This window comes from Pantherophis guttatus, chromosome 3, assembly GCF_059756535.1.
Source record: "Pantherophis guttatus breed Tessera chromosome 3, ASM5975653v1, whole genome shotgun sequence".
Lineage (NCBI taxonomy): Eukaryota > Metazoa > Chordata > Lepidosauria > Squamata > Colubridae > Pantherophis > Pantherophis guttatus.
This window is the reverse complement of record NC_142065.1, coordinates 128,310,889-128,331,117: the sequence shown is the minus strand read 5'-3', so window position 1 is coordinate 128,331,117 and position 20,229 is coordinate 128,310,889. Positions and strand designations below refer to the sequence as shown.

Genomic DNA, 20,229 nt, shown 5'->3' with positions numbered 1-20,229 from the left:
TTTAGATCACTTGATTTTATTTCTTATTATATGTGTGGTATTTTCTTGTTTTTATTAATATAGCACTGAGCATTTGAATAGCAATCCAAAATTAAGGCTTATGTTGTTTCTCATTATAAAAAAAAATACAAGCTCACTATGCTGAGCTATGGGTGGGTGAAGCTTTTCCTGTCATTTTTTTAGCTGTTCAAAAGGTCAGCATAAAAAATGTTCTAATACAAAGCAGTTCTTGTCTGACTTTGCTAATGTGACATTTGGAGCAAGGTTGTGTCAGTGTGATGTGACAGCAGGCTAGCATTGCCTGGCATTAACAAATAACATTAGGTCTAGCTAGGAGAAGAAAACCATTCACAACCCAATAAATCCTGCAGCTTCTCATCTAAATGTGGAGGAGAAAATCTTAGCTAAATATAGCATTTTAAATGTTAAAACCCCAAGCACAGTCCAATTGATCTTGGATTCTCCCTTTAGTGGGTCAAATCTTATCTCCCATATAGCTCTACAGTATTTAAGAGATTGCTTTATTGAATGTTCAATTTGCCAAGTGACAAGGAGATGGTTTAGAATATTAGCTATATAAATTATTGAATCCAAAGTGCTACTTATCGCCTACAAAGTCTGCTTGTCTCCTTCGTTTCTGCCCGTCCTGTAAAGTCAGGCTGACCAGCATCTTCTTGCTCCCATTCATTAAGCAATGTCATCTGAAAGGAACTAAAAAGCATGTTTTCCTGTTTGTAACACTTGTACTCTGGAACAGCATGCCCTTCCCCTTCCAGTTATGAATTTCCCTATCTCTGCTCTCTTTTAAAGAAGCTTTAAAGACCTGTTTCCCCAGGGTTTAGGTTAGGGTGAGTTATGGACTACCTTTGTGAGAAGTTCTTATCTGTTCCATTGAGATTACCATCTTCCTTTTCGGTGGTTCTGTTTCTTTGGTCTTCAGTTATTCTGCTCCTAGTGTCATCAAGAAATAGGGTGACTTTAGGAATATGAAAAATAAATCAGGGTAGGACCAAAGCAGTTTACATTTGAGAGCAGATCATTCTGCATTCTGCACTGTGTATTGCACTGATTCACCATCCATGCCTGTAATTGTTCAAGATTTTTTTTAAGTATTAATTTTTAGGCATATGGCCTCTTCATGGTGATTTACCTTAGTTTTGACACTGCAACAATGAAATGAGCTTTTTATATATTTTAAAATGTTTATATATTTTGGCAAAACTTGAGGCGATGCACAGAGAAATAAGACAACTGTTAAAAAGCATCTTAATTCTAAGATTTTTATTATAATTTCACCAGAAAAAGGCATTCTGTATATCTGTAATGAAATCAGCTACCATGAGCTGTCAGAATTCATAATAATAAAGGCTGTGGGCACTGCTGGATATATGGAGAAAGAGTATGAAAAAAGTTGTATCCCCCTTTGTTTCTGGCACAAGGAAATCATCTGTCACTACAGATCACACGCACATATTGAGATATTTTATTGAGAATCAGGTTTGGCAAATTCAAGGTGGTGTCCAAAGAGCTATCAGTGTTTGTATCAAGTTTTACTTACCTTTTCTTAATATTTGAATGAAATAAACTTTAAGCACCTATAGTGCCAAATGAAAAGAATTGCTGGATATTCTTCCAATTGATAAGGCTAGAATGGACGTTGGTCTTACCTGATACGTCTTTTCTCAACATGGGAAAAAACGTCAGTCAGGATGGGGTATACGTCTCGTCTAGCCAATGACCGAGCACTTTCCAAAGCCAAAGCTCCGCCCCCTCGAGGCTGCCCCAGTTCTTCGTTGAGGCGAAGCGACGGACTCGTGCTCCGTGTCCTCCTGAAACGATAAAGAATTAATATCACCCCCCACCACCACCGAAAGCATTCAAGGGTGGGACTGACTGACGTTTTTTCCCATGTTGAGAAAAGACGTATCAGGTAAGACCAACGTCCATTCTCCAACAAGGGGAAAAAACGTCAGTCAGGATGGGGACATACCAAAGCCAGATGTCACCAGGGAGGGAAGAAACCGATCTTGATCACCTCAAGCAATATGGACCGACTGCAGAACTCTCCTGCCGAATGCAGCATCAGAGGAGGCAAAGGAATCTACTTTGTAATGTCTCACGAAGGGACTGATAGAAGTCCATGTGGCAGCTCTGCAAACTTCTTCAACGGAAGCCTGAGTCGCCCAGGCAGCAGATGTTGCGGCGCTCCTCGTCGAATGAGCAGTGATGGGACGCGGAAGAGGAGAAGAAGACTGGTGGTAAGCCAAGGCAATCGCGGCTCTAATCCAACGGCCTACAGTTACACTTGAAACACGCTGACCCAGGGAAGCTGGGTGAAAGGCAACAAACAGAGCTTCCGTCTTCCTGTGAGGGGCCGTCCGAGCGATATAAATCTTCAACGCCCGGCGAACGTCCAGTGTGTGCCAAGCCCTCTCCAGCTGGTGGGAAGGATGAGGGCAAAAATCTGGAAGCACGACCTCCTGTGCTCTGTGAAAGGTGGAGTTTACTTTCGGTATAAAGGATGGGTCCAGCCGGAGCACCACCCTATTGGTATGAAAGGTACAAAGGTCCGCCCTCACAGATAAGGCTGCCAGCTCCGAAATTCTGCGAGAAGAAGTGATAGTCACCAGAAAAGCGACTTTCAGCGAAAGGAAACGTAGAGAGACTGACCGAAGTGGCTCGAAGGGAGGAGACATAAGGGCTTTCAAGACCTTATTCAAGTTCCAAGTTGGATACCGATGCACGGTCGGAGGGCGCAGATTCGTAGCTCCCCGAAGGAAGGTAGTGATGACAGGATGACAAGAGATGGAATCCTTTGAACCGCAAGACAAGACGGAGGCAAGGGCTGCCACCTGTCGACGTAGCGTATTGGGCCGAAGTCCCTTACGAAGACCTGATTGAAGAAACCTCAATACATGGATAATAGAAGCCGAAGTAGGCAAAACAGGAACCAATGAACACCACAAAACAAACGAACGCCAAGTGGCTTCATAAATTCGGATGGTAGATGGTCTGCGAGCAGCTTGGATCGTAGCTACGATTTCTGATGGAATCTTGGCTTCCGTCAGAAGGAGCCGCTCAACCGCCAGACGGTTAAGCGAAGCCATCCCGGGTTCGGATGAGTGAGCGACCCCTGAGACAAGACGACCTTGGAGACAGGGATCTGCCAAGGAGGAGCCACAGAAAGGCCCATCAAGTCTGCGAACCACGGGCGCATGTGCCAGAAAGGGGCCACCAGAAGTAGCTGCACCCGTTCTTCGAGCAACTTCTGCAGAACCCGGGGAATCAAAGGGAGAGGAGGGAAGGCATATAAAAGTCCCGAGGGCCATGGGCTGCGAAGGGCGTCCGTGGCTTCCGCCCGAAGATCCAGAAACCTGGTAAAATAACGGGGAAGAAGATGGTTGGTACCAGAGGCGAATAAATCTACTACCGGACAGCCAAATCTCGAGGCGATGTCCTGGAAAAGTTCCTGAGATATAGAAGTGCAAGTGAAAAACGGGTGGAATTCAAAGTGGCATCCGCGGAATATTCCAAAGCTGCCGCAATTTTACTCAGATCTTGGTGGGACCTGGCGTCAGAAAGAGGAAGCCTGGCTTGCAGTTGTTTAAGCCAGAGCAAGGCCGCTCGGTTAAAGAATGAAGCAGATGTTGATGCCCGAATGGACCAGGCGGTGGCTTGGTGCCCCTTCAGAAGGGTCTTCTCAGCTCGCTTATCCTCAGGTCTGAGGGAGTCCTCAGGAGGACCCGCCAGATGTGAAGCATCGGTCAAGGCCACTATAGGTGGATCAACCTTCGGGATCTGTAAAATATCCGCTAACGGGGAAGCCGAATTGTATAGCCGCTTGTCTAGGCCGTTGGGGCTAGGTCCTGCGCCAGGTAAGTTCCATTGTCGCTGAAGGACATCTGTAAAAAGCTTGGGAGCTGAAATGGTCTCCGGTTCGCTGGTGTGTTCCGCGAACATAGCAGCCGCAGGATCCGAAGTCGATGCAGGTGGAGCGGACGAGGAAGGAGAACCTAACCGGGTGACGGCAATGGCCTTAAATAGTAAAGAACGGAAGAGGTGCGGTTTAAAAAGGCCCACAAACGCAGGTTGGTCGGGCCCTAAACCTTCATCGTCCGACCAGGGTAAGTCCTGATAATCATCCCCTTCGGATAGAGAGGCCTGGTCGAGAACAGCTTGGTCCTGATCCAGTAAGGAGCCGTCCTGGACTTCAGGAAGAGATTGAGGAGGATCCCTCAAGGAAACAGACGTAGGACCTTGGGCAAGACAATCAGTTATAGATTGACGAATAGCCCTGGAAATAAAGGCCTCTAAGGAATCAGCCATTGGAGTGGATAAGGCCGGTCTCGTATTGATAGGTGCAGATGATACAGCTGGACGCTGGTCAGCATCTGGCAGGGTTTGGAACAGATCTTGATGATCTGTAGGAGAAATAGCTTGAGAATCCCCCATAACATCCGGGGATAGGTCCCTCAAAGAGTGAGGAGAGCGAGACATCTCCGGTGGATGTGAAGATGTCCGGCTTGAAAGAGATTGGGCTCTCAAAAAGGCCTTCTCCATGGCCTTATGCCTACGCTGTTCCTCCCGGGAAGACCCAGATGTGGAGGATTGAACGTTATTACGCTTAGAGCGCGCTTTTTTGCTCGGGGGAGGCAAGGAAGTTGAGGGCCCCTCAAGAGGATCGCTGGGATGGCGCTTACGAGATGAGGAGGCAGCAGGCCTGTCAGAGTGATCCTTGGTCAGCGCCATTTTGAATTATTTAGAGCCTTGAAATGGCGGCGACAAGAGAAAGAAGCTGAGGAGGAATCTCCTTTCTCAATAAATTTGAGGCTGAGGGAAAAACTATTGCCAAGTCCTATTTGCCGCTCGTTCCCCAAACTTGAGCCGATGTAACTGGAAGCTGTTAATTAGAGCTGTCCCAGGCCGGCGAGCATGCGCAGCTGCCTTATCTCCCCGATCGCTTCAAAGCGGCAGAATCTGAGACGGAAGGCTTCCCAGGCAAGGCAAAGTCTTACCGCTGCGATCGTCTGCCTCCGTATGCGCGATTGCCTCCTTATCTCTCCGATCGCTTCCAGCGGTAAAAAACTAAAGCGGAAGGCTCCCCTGGCAATAAAGGCAGATCGTTGCAATTTTGGGTTCGTGAATGCCTCCTGAGCCAAACAGCTGAGAAAGGGAGGCGCTCTTCAGTCGCTAGCCTTCCGGCACTAAACGCGACTCTGGGACACAGGCGCGAGGCCACTGGAGCGCGGCAAAGCTGCTAGGCAACAGCCTTTTACACGCAGCTAAGGTCGGCAGAAATAAACGCTTTAAATGAGATAACCAGCACACAGGAAATAAAGGTAACAGTACTTGCAGTCCTAAGGAAGGTCAATACAGCAGTTAAAGTTAATAGCACTGAGGTAAAACATCAGTCAGGAGAGGACACGTTCTGTCAGGCGAAGACCGAGACGAAGAACTGGGGCAGCCTCGAGGGGGCGGAGCTTTGGCTTTGGAAAGTGCTCGGTCATTGGCTAGACGAGACGTATACCCCATCCTGACTGACGTTTTTTCCCCTTGTTGGAGAATTTTTCCATCTTCCACATGTGTGTATCTGAAGTGATAACCGTTTCTAGAAATGATGGTAATATTTCAGGCAGCATAAATAGTTAATGAGAGAAGTAATTATAGCTGGGATCCTCAGAAAACTGAACTGTTTCATTCTCTGCTGTAAAGAAGGAACTTCTCTTTTTGAGTTTACTCAGCATAAATCTCTAACTGGAGCAAAGCCATGATTGAAGTGTGCTGTCCAACTAAATATATCAATGGATAGGCCTTTAGGCTTTTAACACAAAGCAAAATTATTCCCTAAATGCATGCTGTCAGTCTGAAGAAATCAATTTCTTGCCTTCTTTAGCTCTCCTGTACAAGTCAGCACTATACCGGATAGGTACATTGGCTTTTAATGTATTGTATGCCAGTAGACATATCCCAGAACAATAGACTGGATAAATAGTTGGTGTTCATTGTCCACATCCTGCACCACCAATGGCCCATTGCTATCCCCAAAGTGTGTTCAATTAGCACTTGCTCCTTTTCTGAAGAAAAAACATAGAAGAAAATACACATCTTCTGCTTTGCAATGAAATCCCAATTCAGCAGGTTAACCAATTCAAATGTCTTGGGTTTCTGGTGGAAAAACAGAAAACAGCATCAAAACCAGAAGATCACAGCAGGATTAGCCAGGTTGCTCCACTCTTTGGAACATAAACTGGTCTCTGTGGAAAAAACAAAATATTTTAGTGAAATCAAATATGTATGCAAATCTTTCCAGGTACTAGTACTGACATTCTTGTTGTATGCATTTGAGATAAGAACACTGTTAAAAGCAGACCAAAATAAACTTGATATTTTCCTAATGTGGTATCTACAGCACATAGTGGCATGATTGTCTTAAGAATTATAACATCATACTGAGATGCAGTGAATATCCGACAGTTATAGGTGAAATACAAGAGTGCAGATTCAGATGGTTTGGACGTATATGAAGAATGGCAGAACATTGCATGCTTCCAGACTATTGTGGACAGTGTGGTCTGCACTGTTGAAGGTCCAGCAAACAGCAACAAAGAATATGTTGGCAAAGCAAATTTAAGACAATACGAAAACCTAAGCTCTATTTGAATAATGTGAAACAAGCAGTCCTCAGTCAGAAAGCATGGAAACCTGTTACAGGAAATAGGTTCCAGAGGAGGAAGAAGAGATTGGTGCTGACATTCTAAACTATATTAAAAAAAAATACAATCCCAAGAAATTGTTAAATATGCTTGTTTTAAGGCTGATTTTAAGAATCCCCATATGTATCCTTAAATAGGAACAAGTTATAAGTGTCCTGTTCTATCTTTGCAGAACAATTATATGATTTTTTGCCATTGTGGCTTATTTGGCCAGTTATTATCTCCTGATAAGATCCCTGTTCCTTCCAACTGCTGCCTTTCCTCTGCAATCTCAGATTATCTAAAGGGATATGGTTTCAGGTATCTGGTTTTGCCCACCACTTTCTCCCGCCATACTGCCCCATGATCATCACTACTACAATGCCTTCCCTTAACCGTCTTCCCTTTGCCTCCCATTCCCAAGACCGTGTGAACCATCCACATTGAACCTCAACAATTCCAGAATTATATAATCTTAATTTCATAATACTTATTCTAACTTTGTATTTAACTGCTTTTTCTTTCATTCAAAATAAGGAACTTTGGGGAACTTTTTAAAAGAAAAAAATATTTCTCTTTTGTTATGTTAATTTTTAGAATTTTGCTCATATTAGAATATTGGGACTTTCTCTATATTTATGAAATGTAGATGTGTTTATAGTTTAGAATGAAGATATGGAAGGGATATAGATAATCCTCAATTTATGACCACAATTGAGCTAAAATTTCCATTGCTAAGTGAGGCAGCTGTTAAGTGAGTTTTGCTCCATTTTACAACTTTTTTGCCACCGTTGTTAAATGAATCATGTAGTTGTTAAGCAAATCTGGCTTCCCCCATTGACTTTCCTTGTCGGAAGCCGGCAGGTGCAATTGTCATAAATTTATAGCAGTTGCCAAGCAACCAAATTTTGATCATGTGACCATGGGGATGCTGAAACAGTCATAAGTGTGAAAAACAGTCAGTAAGGGTCACTAAATGAATAGTTGTAAATCAAGGATTACCTTATTTGATAAAGATAAGTTGCTATTTGGAATGTTGTATATTGATTCTTGCCTTTTGTAAAGGAAAAATGTTCTTTCCTTGCCATGTTAAACTTGGATTTTCTTTTAGTTTGTTTACATTAAAATAATTGGAGCATTTTATGCCTTTTAAATGAGATCTTCTTATAGTGAACAGTTGGGATATGGAATGATGAGTTTTATGCATGTTAATTTATGATAAAATCTTAAGAATTTTGTTTAGATCTTTTGTTGGTAACTGCATTGAATAAAACTTATTTATTTCGGAAGGCTAGGTTTTTTTTTCTTTTTTACTTTTTTTCCCCCTTCCTCCCTTTTTTGTACTTTTTCCTCTTCTTTCTTTTCTTCCAATTTGTATTATTTTTTATTGTCCTATTCAAAATTTTTATAACATTAAAAAAGCAATTCCAGAGGGACAGGCTGTCCTGAGGTTCTTGCACCTCTGATACACACTCAATGCCTTTACCCAAGCAGGCCCTCCATCTAAACACTAAGGGAGGCAGACTACCTGTTGACAATAAAGGCTGGGGTCCTGACTAGATTGAACAAGTTGTGATGGTGCAACATTGGAGAGAGAGTCAGCTTGGCACCACAAAGACATTGCGCTATTGACTTGGCTTTGAATAATTTGAGTACTGCTTGTACTGAATGTAGCAGTCACTTTTTGTTTTGAGGAATTTAATGAGACAGATGAACTCCCCCGAGCTTTTTCAACATCATCCCCATGGTGTTTCCTACTATTGGCAGAATCAATGTATTTGAAACAGGAAACCTATCCAGTCTTATGGTTATCTATCATCCAGGAGTAGCTCTTGAGCCTTTTGGCAAATGCCATGATTTTGGTTTTCTGTTCTGATTGATCTTTCTTGCAGTGCTATGCTAGTGCTGTCACCCTCTGTCCAAATGTATTCTTGAAAATATTGCTGCATTGTCTGCATAGAGTAGAGGAGAGATGTGTCTTCTGCAAGTTTTGGAAGATAAAAGTTGGGTTTGGTTTGAAGAGATGGCCCAATTGAAATTGAATAAGAATGGGGCCAATATGCAGCCTTGCTTGATGCTTTTCTCTGTTCCAGTGGCACTGGTAAGGTGGGACTGGAAATTGTGATGTCCCTTCATAAAACATACAAATTAGATGAAGTAAATATCACTCAATCCAGGTGGTTTCCAGTTTCTTCCATAGTTTAGTTTGGGATATGGAATCAAAAGCTGTTTTGAAATCTATGAAGGCAGCCCAGAATCATTGAGATGGATGGGTATAGAAATTGAATGAATGAACGAATGAATGAATGAATGAATGAATGAATGAATGAACGAATGAATGCTTTGTTGAGAAAGACATATGATGCAACACCCAGAAAAATACGGCATACTTCACTTAATCCTCCAAGGAAAGATTGAAGGCAAACGAGGTCCGGGCAGAAGAAGAACACCATGGCTTCAAAATCTAAGGGATTGGTTTGGACAAAACTCAACAGCAATTTTTCATGCAGCTGTTGATAAAAATAGGATCGCCAACATGATCGCCAACGTCCGAAGACAGATATGGCACAAGAAGAAGAATATGAGAAAGAAGTATTTTTTGATGAGTTACTGGAGCAGTAGGTACTGATCAATGGTCAGTACTTCCCTGAAGCCAGCATACTCTTCCAGCTAGTCCTATAATTTCCATTGACAGTGTCTTGCATAGAGTTTGATCCATGATCAGCAGAACTGATCAGTCTATAATTAGCAGGATCATCCCTTTTCCCCTGTTTATATATAGGGACAATGATTACAAGCCCAAAGTCCTTGGGGACTCAGCCATAATATTTGATGCAGGTAAAGAATGAGGTAAGACGGGGGGCCCATAAACCCAAGTTGTTTTTATTGGTCTCTGAAGAGTTTAGGCCCCTCTTGGGACCTTCCTTGGTCTTAGGTGAGTAACAAGAGTCTTGATACCTGTCATGGTCACCGGTGCTTACCTTGGCAGATTTTCTATAGTTTGGCAAGGAATCCACTTCCAACAGAGGTGTCATTGTAGAATTCTTGAAAATATGCTTCCCAGATCCTTGGGGGGGGGGGTTGTGACACAATAGATAGACCATTGTTTTGGGAGCTTGATACACTATGCTAGAATGAGGCTGAATCCTTGTATTTGATTGCTCAAATGGGTCACGTCCAGTTGTTTTTCATGGCAGCAATCCTCAGTATGTGTTTCTTGAGGGAAGACATTTAACTAGACAGAACTGGGAAATGATCACAAAGTAAGGGCAATCTGGCTATGGCACCTGCCACCCCACTGATTGCCAGGGTTGATTCAGAGATTTAACTTATTTATGGTAGTACGGTCATTCCTAGCTATCTTTGCCTCTCTCTTCTGTTTAAGTCCATTTGAACAGTTCTCTTTTAGGGAGAAGTCTAAAGCAAAGTATGAATTGAGAAACTCATATATTATGAATCTACCATTGTCTTCTTGCAATAGACCCACTGTTTCCTTTTTTCTTTCTTTTACTAATGACATAGCAAAAAAAAACCCACCTTTTTGTTGCTTTTAGCTTCCTTTACAAGTTGACATTTCTTTTGTGCTTTAGCCTTTGCAATTTTCTTTCTGCAGATATTAGCTTGCTTGCTGATTGCACCAATCTTGTATTTCTTAAAACATGTCTCTTTTAACTCTGAGCTCAGTCAAAAACACCCTATGCGACCTCATTGGTTACCTAGGCTGCCCTTCTTTGTTTTTTTTCTCACTCAGTATACTTCTAGTACCTTATTTTTGAGAAGCTTCTGAGTTTCTTACATCTTCTTTGACCTTTCTGTCATTGTGATTCCACTTAATACTTCTCTAAGCTTGTCGAAATAAGCTCTTCTGAGATCTCGTCAGCATGTATGGCTATGCTCCAATTTCTCATTTTGCAGTATCTTAGGTCTCCAAATAATGTAGTCACTTTCCCCAAGGTTCCCATTGCTTTGACCTCTTCAACCAGCTTATCAGACTCCTGTTAGTCAATTCAGCTGAAAGAAGAAACTTCATAAAGTCATCTTTAACAATATTTATTGAAATGATAAAAGAAGAGATCACCCAAATTAATTTCAATTTAGCACCCAATTTATGCTTTAGTTCCTTAGCTTGGAGAGTTTTTCAGTATTTTCCCAATGTTTATTGTGAACTATTTTATCCACACTTGGTATGATCTATAAAGTCCACATTATATAGACAGAAAACTGAGTATAATCAATAAGGCAAAAATAGATATATTTTTTAAACTCAGTTGTCTTTAGCGGTATAAAGTTGGATGCCTCTGCTTTGCCTGAAATCAGCACGTGCATCTGGCAGTTCTTGCTCCACTTGAACACAAATTTTTTAGTGTTATCTTACTAGCATATGAGATAAATTAATATGAGATTAATAGTTTCTTTATCCCAAATCATTTTTCATTGTGGAATATAAATTAATGTTTTGCAGTCCCTTGACTACCATTGTGTTTTCTGTGATTGTTTAGAAACTGCAAGTAGTATTTTAAATGCATTATATTGCAAGGTTTTAAACATTTTGGCTAGTATTTCGTTGACTTCTATAGCTTTGATATAGCAATATTTTAAGGGTTTATGTAACTTCACTTTTAAAAAATGTGGCTCTGTTTCACTGCTTAAACTTTTATGCAGATGTTTTGGGGTGGAGTGGTACAGTCCTTTTATTTATTTATTTATTTTATTTATTTGTTTAAATTTCTATACCGCCCTTCTCCAATATAGGACTCAGGGCGGTGAACAGCCGAAAATAAAAACAAGACATACATACAAAACATACAAAATCTAAAAACTGATTAAAATAATTAAATCTTTTGGCCGTGATTAAAACAATTCCAATTTAAAATCAGTTTAAAATTTGACTCAAGCCAGCCCAGCTAGTTGAAATAAATGGGTTTTCAGGGCCCGACGAAAAATCCGGAGGTCTGTTATTGTACGTAACTCTGGGGGGAGGTTGTTCCAGAGGGTGGGCACCACCACAGAGAAGGCTCTCCCCCTGGGGCTCGCCAGCCGACATTGTCTGGCGGACGGCACCCTGAGGAGGCCCACTCTGTGTGAGCGTACTGGCCGGTGGGAGGCTATTGGTGGCAGAAGGCGGTCTCGTAAGTACCCCGGCCCTAAGCCATGGAGCGCTTTAAAGGTGGTCACCAACACCTTGAAGCGCGCCCGGAAGACCACCGGGAGCCAGTGCAGCTCGCGCAGGAGAGGTGTCACATGGGAGCGCCTCGTCGCCCCCATAATCCCCCGCGCGGCCGCGTTCTGGACCAGCTGGAGCCTCCGGGTGCACCCCAGGGGGAGCCCCATGTAGAGAGCGCTACAGTAGTCCAGGCGGGAAATGATGAGTGCCTGAGTGACTGTGTGTAGGGAGTCCCGATCTAGAAAGGGGCGCAACTGGCGTATCAGGCGAACCTGATAGAAAGCCCCCCTGGCCACGGCCATCAAATGATCTTCCAAAGAGAGCCGTGCATCCAGGAGGACGCCCAAGTTACGAGCCCTCTCCGTGGGGGCGAGTGATTCACCCCCAATAGCCAGCGATGGCATCAGCTGGCTATATCGGGACACTGGAAGCCACAGCCACTCGGTCTTGGAGGGGTTGAGTCGGAGCCTGTTTCTCCCCATCCAGGCCCGCACGGCCTCCAGGCACTGGGACATCACTTCAAGGGCATCATTGGGGTGGCCTGGGGTGGAGATGTACAGCTGGGTGTCATCAGCGTACTGATGGAACTCCAACCCGAAGCCACGGATGATCTCACCCAGCGGCTTTACATAAATGTTGAACAGAAGGGGCGAGAGGACCGACCCTTGTGGCACCCCACAAACAAGGTGCCTCGGGGTCGACCGCTGCCCCCCTGTCAACACAGATTGCGACCGGTCAGAGAGGTAGGAGGAGAACCACCGCAGAATGGTGCCTCCCACCCCCAACCCCGCCAACCGGTGCAACATGATACCATGGTCGATGGTATCAAAAGCCGCTGAGAGGTCTAACAGGACCAGGATAGAGGAGCAGCCCCTATCCCGGGCCCTCCAGAGATCATCCACCAATGCGACCAATGCCGTTTCCGTGCTGTGCCCAGGCCGGAAGCCGGACTGGAGCGGGTCTAGATAGACAGTTTCATCCAGGTACCGGGGAAGCTGTTGCGCCACCACACTCTCAACAACCTTCGCAACGAAGCGAAGGTTGGAGACTGGACGATAGTTAGCCAAAACAGCCGGATCCAGAGAGGGCTTCTTGAGGAGGGGCCTCACAACCGCTTCTTTCAAAGCGGCCGGCAGGACCCCCTCACTCAAAGAGGCGTTAACAATCTTCTGGAGCCAGCCTCGTGTCACCTCCCGGGAAGCCAGTACCAACCAGGAGGGACACGGGTCCAATAAACATGTGGTCGCGTTCAGCCGTCCCAGGACCCTGTCCATGTCCTCGGGAGCCACAGGATCGAACTCCCCCCAGATAACGCTCTCAAGACCTGCCTCAGTCATCCCGTCCGGACATACCCAGTCAGAGGCCAGCCCTTCCCGAATCTGAGCGATTTTGTCATGCAGATACTGCACAAAATCCTCAGCTCGACCCTGCAAGGGGTCATCCCGCACCTCCAGATGGAGGAGGGAGCGGGTCACCCTAAACAGGGCAGCCGGGCGATTATCTGATGACGCGATAAGAGCGGCAAAATAGCTAGTTTTCGCCGCTTTTATCGCCACTAGGTAGGTCTTAATATGAGACCTCACCAGTGTTCGGTCAGATTCGGAGCGGCTGGTCCTCCAACTACTCTCCAGGCGTCTTTTCCGGCGCTTCATCTCCCTAAGCTCCTCGGTGAACCAAGGAGCTAGGTGAGTTCGGTGCCGGGTCAGAGGCCGCAAAGGCACGACTCGGTCCAAGGCCCCGGCAGCCGCACTATCCCAGGCGGCCACCAGGTCCTCAGTCGAGTCATGAGCCAGAATCTCAGGAAATGGCCCAAGCTCCATCTGGAACCTATCAGGGTCCATCAGGCGCCTGGGGCGGAACCACCTGGTCGGTCCCGCCTCCCTGCGGCGGGGTGCAGCGGTTAGAAAGTCTAGTCGAAGGAGTGAGTGGTCAGTCCATGACAAGGGTTCGATGGCTATATCCCCTATATCAAGGCCACTCAACCATTGACCAGAGACAAAAACTAAGTCCAGAGTGTGTCCCCCTGTGTGAGTGGGGTCATGAATTAACTGAGTAAGGTCCATGGCCGTCATCTAAGCCATGAACTCTCGAGCCACCTCAGACGTTTCACCGATAGATGGCAGGTTGAAATCCCCCATGATGACAAGTCTGGGGGTGTCCACCGCCACCTCGGCTATAACGTTAAGCAGCTCGGGCAGGGCCGTTGCCACGTGGCAGGGAGCCAGGTACGTGACCAACAAGCCCATCTGTACTCCACGACCCCACTTCACAAAGAGGGACTCACATCCGGCTATCTGTGGAACAGTGGTCTCCCTTGGATCCAGACCTTTCTTTATAATAACCGCCACCCCCCCGCCCCTACCCTGAGCCCTCGGCTGATGAAATGCACGGAAGCCTGGTGGGCATATATCCACGAGGGGGACTTCCCCCTCCTGGCCCAACCAGGTCTCCGTAATGCCCGCCAGGTCCGCCTCCCCCTCCTGAATAAGATCGTGGATGATTTATATTTGTGCCATTTCTTATTTATATTATAATTACTTTTACTATTAATACTATTATTTTACCATACTTGTAGACCATTAAGAATCTGGGACAAACAAAACAAGAAAGCAACTATAACAAAATAATAGAAAAATACAAGAAACACATAGCCAGGATGAATGCCTGCAGTCAAATGGGACTAAAGGCAAAATACAAGGATGCAATGAGGCAAATCTTCTATTGGGGAAAGAGAGCACTAGAGAATGGAAGCTATTATGGAAAAGGCCTATGTCTAATACATAACCCACCAACATCTCATTGAGGCAGGAGCATTCTGAACAGCCTCTCTATATGTTTGGACATGGCAGCAAGATTGAAACTTGGTAAACTATTGCATAATGTATCCTAACACTACACAATAATGGACATGATTGGTGATAACTGGTTCCTTAAATTGGGCCCGGTGGTTTATGGATACCCAATGTAGAATTGGCATTACTCTACAATGACAAGGTTAACCTGCCAGCAATCTTGCCACAGCATTGTGAATCAATTGCAAATTACAGATCATTTCCAAAGGCAATCCCAAATAAAACATGTTACAGTTGTATATCCAAATAGTAATCAACATGTTAGAGAACAGAACTAAATCCTGCAGAACAGACAAAGGAGTAACTAGTGGGGGGGCACCCACCCTCTGGAATCAGTTGCCCCCAGAGATAAGGAGAATCCATGACCTCAGTGCCTTCCGCCGAGCCCTTAAAACCTTCTTTTTCCAACAAGCCGGGCTGGCCTAATTCTTTTTAAGTGTTTTTAATTGTTTTGTTTATCGTTTTAATTAATGGGGCCAAATCTATATATATATATATTTAACTGTATTTTAATATTTGTAATTGATGTTTTTATTTGGCTGTTCACCGCTCTGAGTCCTCAGGGAGAAGGGCGGTATACAAATTCAAAATAAAATAAAATAAAAAAATAAAAATAAAATAAATAAAAAATAATGACTTGAGTTGGAACGGAACCACTATAATATAGTATTCCCAATATCTAGGCCTTGAAGATGGTCCAGAAGGATACTGTGATTCAATACTATTGGAGTGTCTAGCAGAACAAAGAATGTGACACCACTCACCCATCTAGACCCTAATGAAGGTCACTGATCAGAGCAAACAATGCTTTTTCTGTTCCTTTACGGTTCTTGAATTCTCAATGACTGGCAGGAATCCTGATAATCCATTTCCTTTAGAATTCTCTGCAATAAAACTCTATCTCTTCTCAACAACCCCACTAAAGTATGAATATTGAAGACTGATGAACATCTTTAAAAATTTCTGATTCATGATAGAGTGCACTATCACCTTCAAAGCAACAAATCCTAACCCTAACTCTAACCCTGTCCTTCAAAAGAACGTTTCTGGATCCAGCTACTCATGCCCTCCCAAATGCTTAAAGGATTTAGGAAGTTTTGAGTGTGGTATGCAGGTAGTAGCATTCATATTACAGATAAGTTAAAACATTTATACATTTCCTTATGTTGTATGTGCGCCAAAGAAATCCAGATAGTAAAAGAAGATGTATCTTGCTCACCATAGTAGACTCTGCCAACTGGCATTTGACCTAGAGCAAATAGAAGCAAATTTATCTGGTATGGAATCCACAATTAATTGGTTAAATACTTTGTACAACCTATCTTTCCGTAAATGGATCCAGGTTAGTTTGAAATGATTGTTTTCAAGAATGTTGGATACAATAAGTACAATAATCAGACACATAATGGGGAATACACCAGCTGTTTGCTGAGTATACTCACAGTTCCTAGTCCCAAGCAGGGCTGAGGGAACCAGTGTTTTTTTTTTTTTTTTGATATGTATTCTCCATTGTATGCCTGCTTAGTCTTTCATAATCCCTTCCTCTCCAATCTCTCCATTCTGCATGAGCGAGGGGGGAAAATGAGTCAGGCTTAGCATATCGACTATAATGGTGATTATTTGACTGATGCGGTGGAGGTCATAAATGTGAGCATTGGTAGCAAAGTTATTTTTCAGTACCATTGTAATTTTGAATAGTTACTGAATGAGGCAGTCAGTAAGTGAGGTCTACCTGTATTTCTATCTTTATCTTTCATTCCAATCCTCCTTAATTTTAAATTGGCAACTGTCATCAGTCCCTGATTTACAGGGACAGTACAAATTAACTTACCTAGGCTTCATAAAATATTGGGGCATTGGATATTTTCATATCCTCCTGTTCTCTATTGCCTTTTCCTTGACTTACCTGCTTTTTAGGGATATGTTCACATTTCACCGTTTGATTGTTCATTTTTCTTTAAACAAACTTACTGTGATGTAAGCAATGTGTTATATTTTCTTCTTTCCCTCTGACCATCTGGTCTTTCGCTAAAAGAGAACATCTGGCATTGGAAGAGATGGGTCCCATGTGATAACTGTAGCCAGGAATTTTCTCTGATTTCCTAAGAAAGCCCATAGGATTTCCCTTTCCAGTCCTGTGATCTTATGAAGCCTGCATTTCCATTTAGAATTGATAGCTGTTCTATTAGGTAGATCAGATTTAATCAACAGCTATAAATGGTACTTAAGAAAATCATCATAGCAAAGTGGGTCAACATGATTTGGAAATGAGTCATGCTTTTGGGAATTCTGCCCAATCATTTGTTTTAATAAGTATTTCAAGGTTTTAAAACTAGCTTACTAGTTTTAATCAGTAACAACGCACAGTATACTAAACTACCCAAGTATATATAAAAATAGTCATTAAGCACTAGTTCAGAGAAACAAGCTTTTTAATTGCAAGCTATAATTATTTTATATTTTTTCCAATGATTTTGCCTTTTTAATATACCCAATAAAGCACATCATTTGGTATACCTACCATATCTATGCATTTCAAATGTAATTAATTTGATATTTGCAAATTACATTATGGCCTGTATCAAATATTAATTCAATGTGTGCAATAGTAAGATTACACATAGTTCAGTGAAAAATCCTCTTAAAATTAAAATGATTGAGGAAAAATATGCATGATAAAGACAGATGTTCTTTTTAACTTTCCTAACTGTATATATTCTTTAATTTGTTTTATTTATATTCTGCCTTTCTACTCCAACAAGTACTTAAAATGCCTAATATGAATTAAAGAACAGAATACGAATTAATGCTAAAATTACTAAGTATTAACCTTAGTATAAATTTAATTATTACAGTTTCATATTTTTCAGCTCTCAAATTTTTATCAATATACCAATGCAGACACTGAAAGAAAGAAAATGGTAGGTACTTTAGGAATCTCACTTATAGAAAGTGCAGTCCTGCTTTTAAGACCTGTTAATGTTTAGAAAATCAGCTTTAAATATATGCTTCACTGGATGGATGGATAGACGGATCAATTATCATAATTTAAATGGATACACTACAATTTCTTAAGGGTGAAAAAGATATGGTCAGATACCTTTTATACAAGATTTTTGTGTCCCTGTTCTCTCTTTTAAAAGTTCTTCGGGGGCTTTTAAAACTAAATTGGGATGCAATAGTCTTTCAAATGGGGAATGACTTGGAATAGAGCAGTGTCAAGTTTACTCTTTTTTGTCTTTCTAAGTTTGAAAAGTTAAAATATAAAACTCCCCCAAAATTCTAAAAAACCAAAACCAAAGAAAAAACACAAAGCAAATAAGACATTGAAAAAAAATGCATTAAAAAAAATACATATATACATATCCCTCTTAGTTGAATACTGATTAATACATTACTACAATGTTATTCCCATCCCTTGCGAAACAGGCCCCCCAAATTTTTAAACTATTAAATCTATTGCAAATTATTGACCAGTCATCTACGGTATATAGTATATTAATGTCAAAATACTTAACAGGAAGAACAATAACAAAAAAAAGGGCAAGGTTAAAGTTTCAAAACCCAATGCTAATAATTCATAGAAAATTTACCACAACTCATAGAAAATTTACCACACCATCTTATCTTATCTCCACCAAGGGAGCCTTGGTGGAGCAGCGGACTAAAGTGCTATTAAGTAGCACTTAGCTGCCAGCTGCCTGCAATTACTGCGAGTTCAAATCTCACCAGGCTCAAGGTTGACTCAGCCTTCCATCCTTCTGAGGTAGGTAAAATGAGGACCCGGATTGTGGGGGCAATAAGCTGACTTTGTATGAAAAAGAACACTGCTTAGGGGGGGCCAAAAGCCCTACTAAGTAGGTATATACAAAAGTATGAAGGCTATTGCTTAATGCATTGTAAGCCGCCCTGAGTCTCCAGAGAAGGGCGGCATATAAATCGAACCAATAAATAAATAAATAAATAATAAATCTATCCCAAATTGTCCCAAGAGTTAAGAGTAATTTGCCCTGGATCAAATTTCCACATTTGTTTCTTAACACCATCTCATATCAATTACTGTCCAGTTAAATATAATAAATTCAGTCTCTACAATCTGTCTGTCTTCCCAACAAAGTCCAGAAGAAAATGGTTTCCGATTAAGTGTGATAAATCCATTCCCCAATCTCCTTCAGTCCTCTGAAAGAAAACAATTTATCACTTCCCCATTCAATCAGGCTTCTGCTGTTGTAAAAGAGCACAGGCTTGAACTTCAGAAAGCAGTTAGTTCTATGTACAGTCCATAGCTCTTTCCAATGGATCTGCAATTTTCAAATCATATACCATTTGTGAATCTAATTTATCCAGATCTACATGCATTTGAATATTTTCCATAGCCATTATTATTTCATCAAACTTTTTAAAAAAGCTTTCAACTAAAAACTACATCTTACCTTGCTTGTCTGTAATCTGATACATTATTGCTCTGTGAAACTTAATCAGGAATCAAAATTTTGGGGCCAAAGTCATGAAATTCTTTTAAAAAATTTTAAATTTTGTATTGGTATGTGTTTTAGTTTTGGCTGTGCACCGCCCTGAGTCCACTAGGAGAAGGGTGGTATACAAATTGAATAAAATAAATAAAAATAAATAAATAAATAAAAATGCTGAAGCAAAGTGAATAAATAAATAAAAAACCAGGGAAGATATTTTCTGGATATTTCCATCTAAGATTAAAAAAAAATTTTTTTTAAGGTCCAAATATTTTGCAGATTAATAAAATGCAAAAAACCTGTGGTGAGAGACCAATATTAATGTAAATCAAATGAAAGCACTTTCATCAGCCATGAACATTCCGTGTTTCCTTACAGAGAAGTGAAAGTTATTCAAAACAACAACATAAATCAAAGAGAGAGAAAAAGAACAGCTATTGTAGAGACCAGAAGAGGATTAAAATAAAATATATCAGCATTCAACTGACTGGTCAACTTTTAAAAAGCAGAGTAAAAGCAGAAGATTCAAAAAGTAAAGTTAAAACTCAGGCTTATTTAAGAAAATGAACTACCAAGAGGAAGATGGATACCCAGTGACTTTCCGACTGCTCTCACAGGAAACTGGAATCTTCAAGACTTCCTTCCCAGGTGGGTCCATGGCTATCTGAAAGCCATCTTGGTCCGTTCCTAAGTCTCCCCTTCACATCTAGAGAGCAGCACTAGAGAACCAGCTTTGGCAGCAAAATCAGCAGATCATCAGCAAGAGGGAGAAAAACCCCTTAGCATTCAGCAGCCATCTTGGGGAGGAGTCCTCCTTCAGCAGCACATATACTAAAATTGGAACAATACAGAGAAGATTAACAAGTTTACTCTTTATAGTAGCAAATTAAAATTCCTTTTTCCAGAAAAAAATGTTACTGAAAATATATTAGGAAACATATTCAATCAGGTGAAATATTTAATAACCTTTTAAAAATAAACTTTTATTAAACTTTATTATAAGGTAAAATACAAATATAAACAAAACATTATAATGTTAAAGAGCGAAG

General features: G+C 41.9%; 1 protein-coding gene and 1 long non-coding RNA gene across 3 annotated transcripts in view; one reads left to right on the top strand and one right to left on the bottom strand.

The window, feature by feature from the left end:
* Window positions 1–20,229, top strand: part of GABBR2 (gamma-aminobutyric acid type B receptor subunit 2) — a 376,357-nt gene that overhangs the window by 208,867 nt on the left and 147,261 nt on the right. The gene's annotated exons all lie outside the window — the stretch shown is intronic.
* Window positions 19,924–20,229, bottom strand: part of LOC117662430 (uncharacterized) — a 70,558-nt gene continuing 70,252 nt past the window's right edge. Inside the window, exon 5 of the long non-coding RNA XR_009622471.2 lies at window positions 19,924–20,011. This is a non-coding gene — a long non-coding RNA (uncharacterized LOC117662430). The remainder of the gene's footprint in view (window positions 20,012–20,229) is intronic.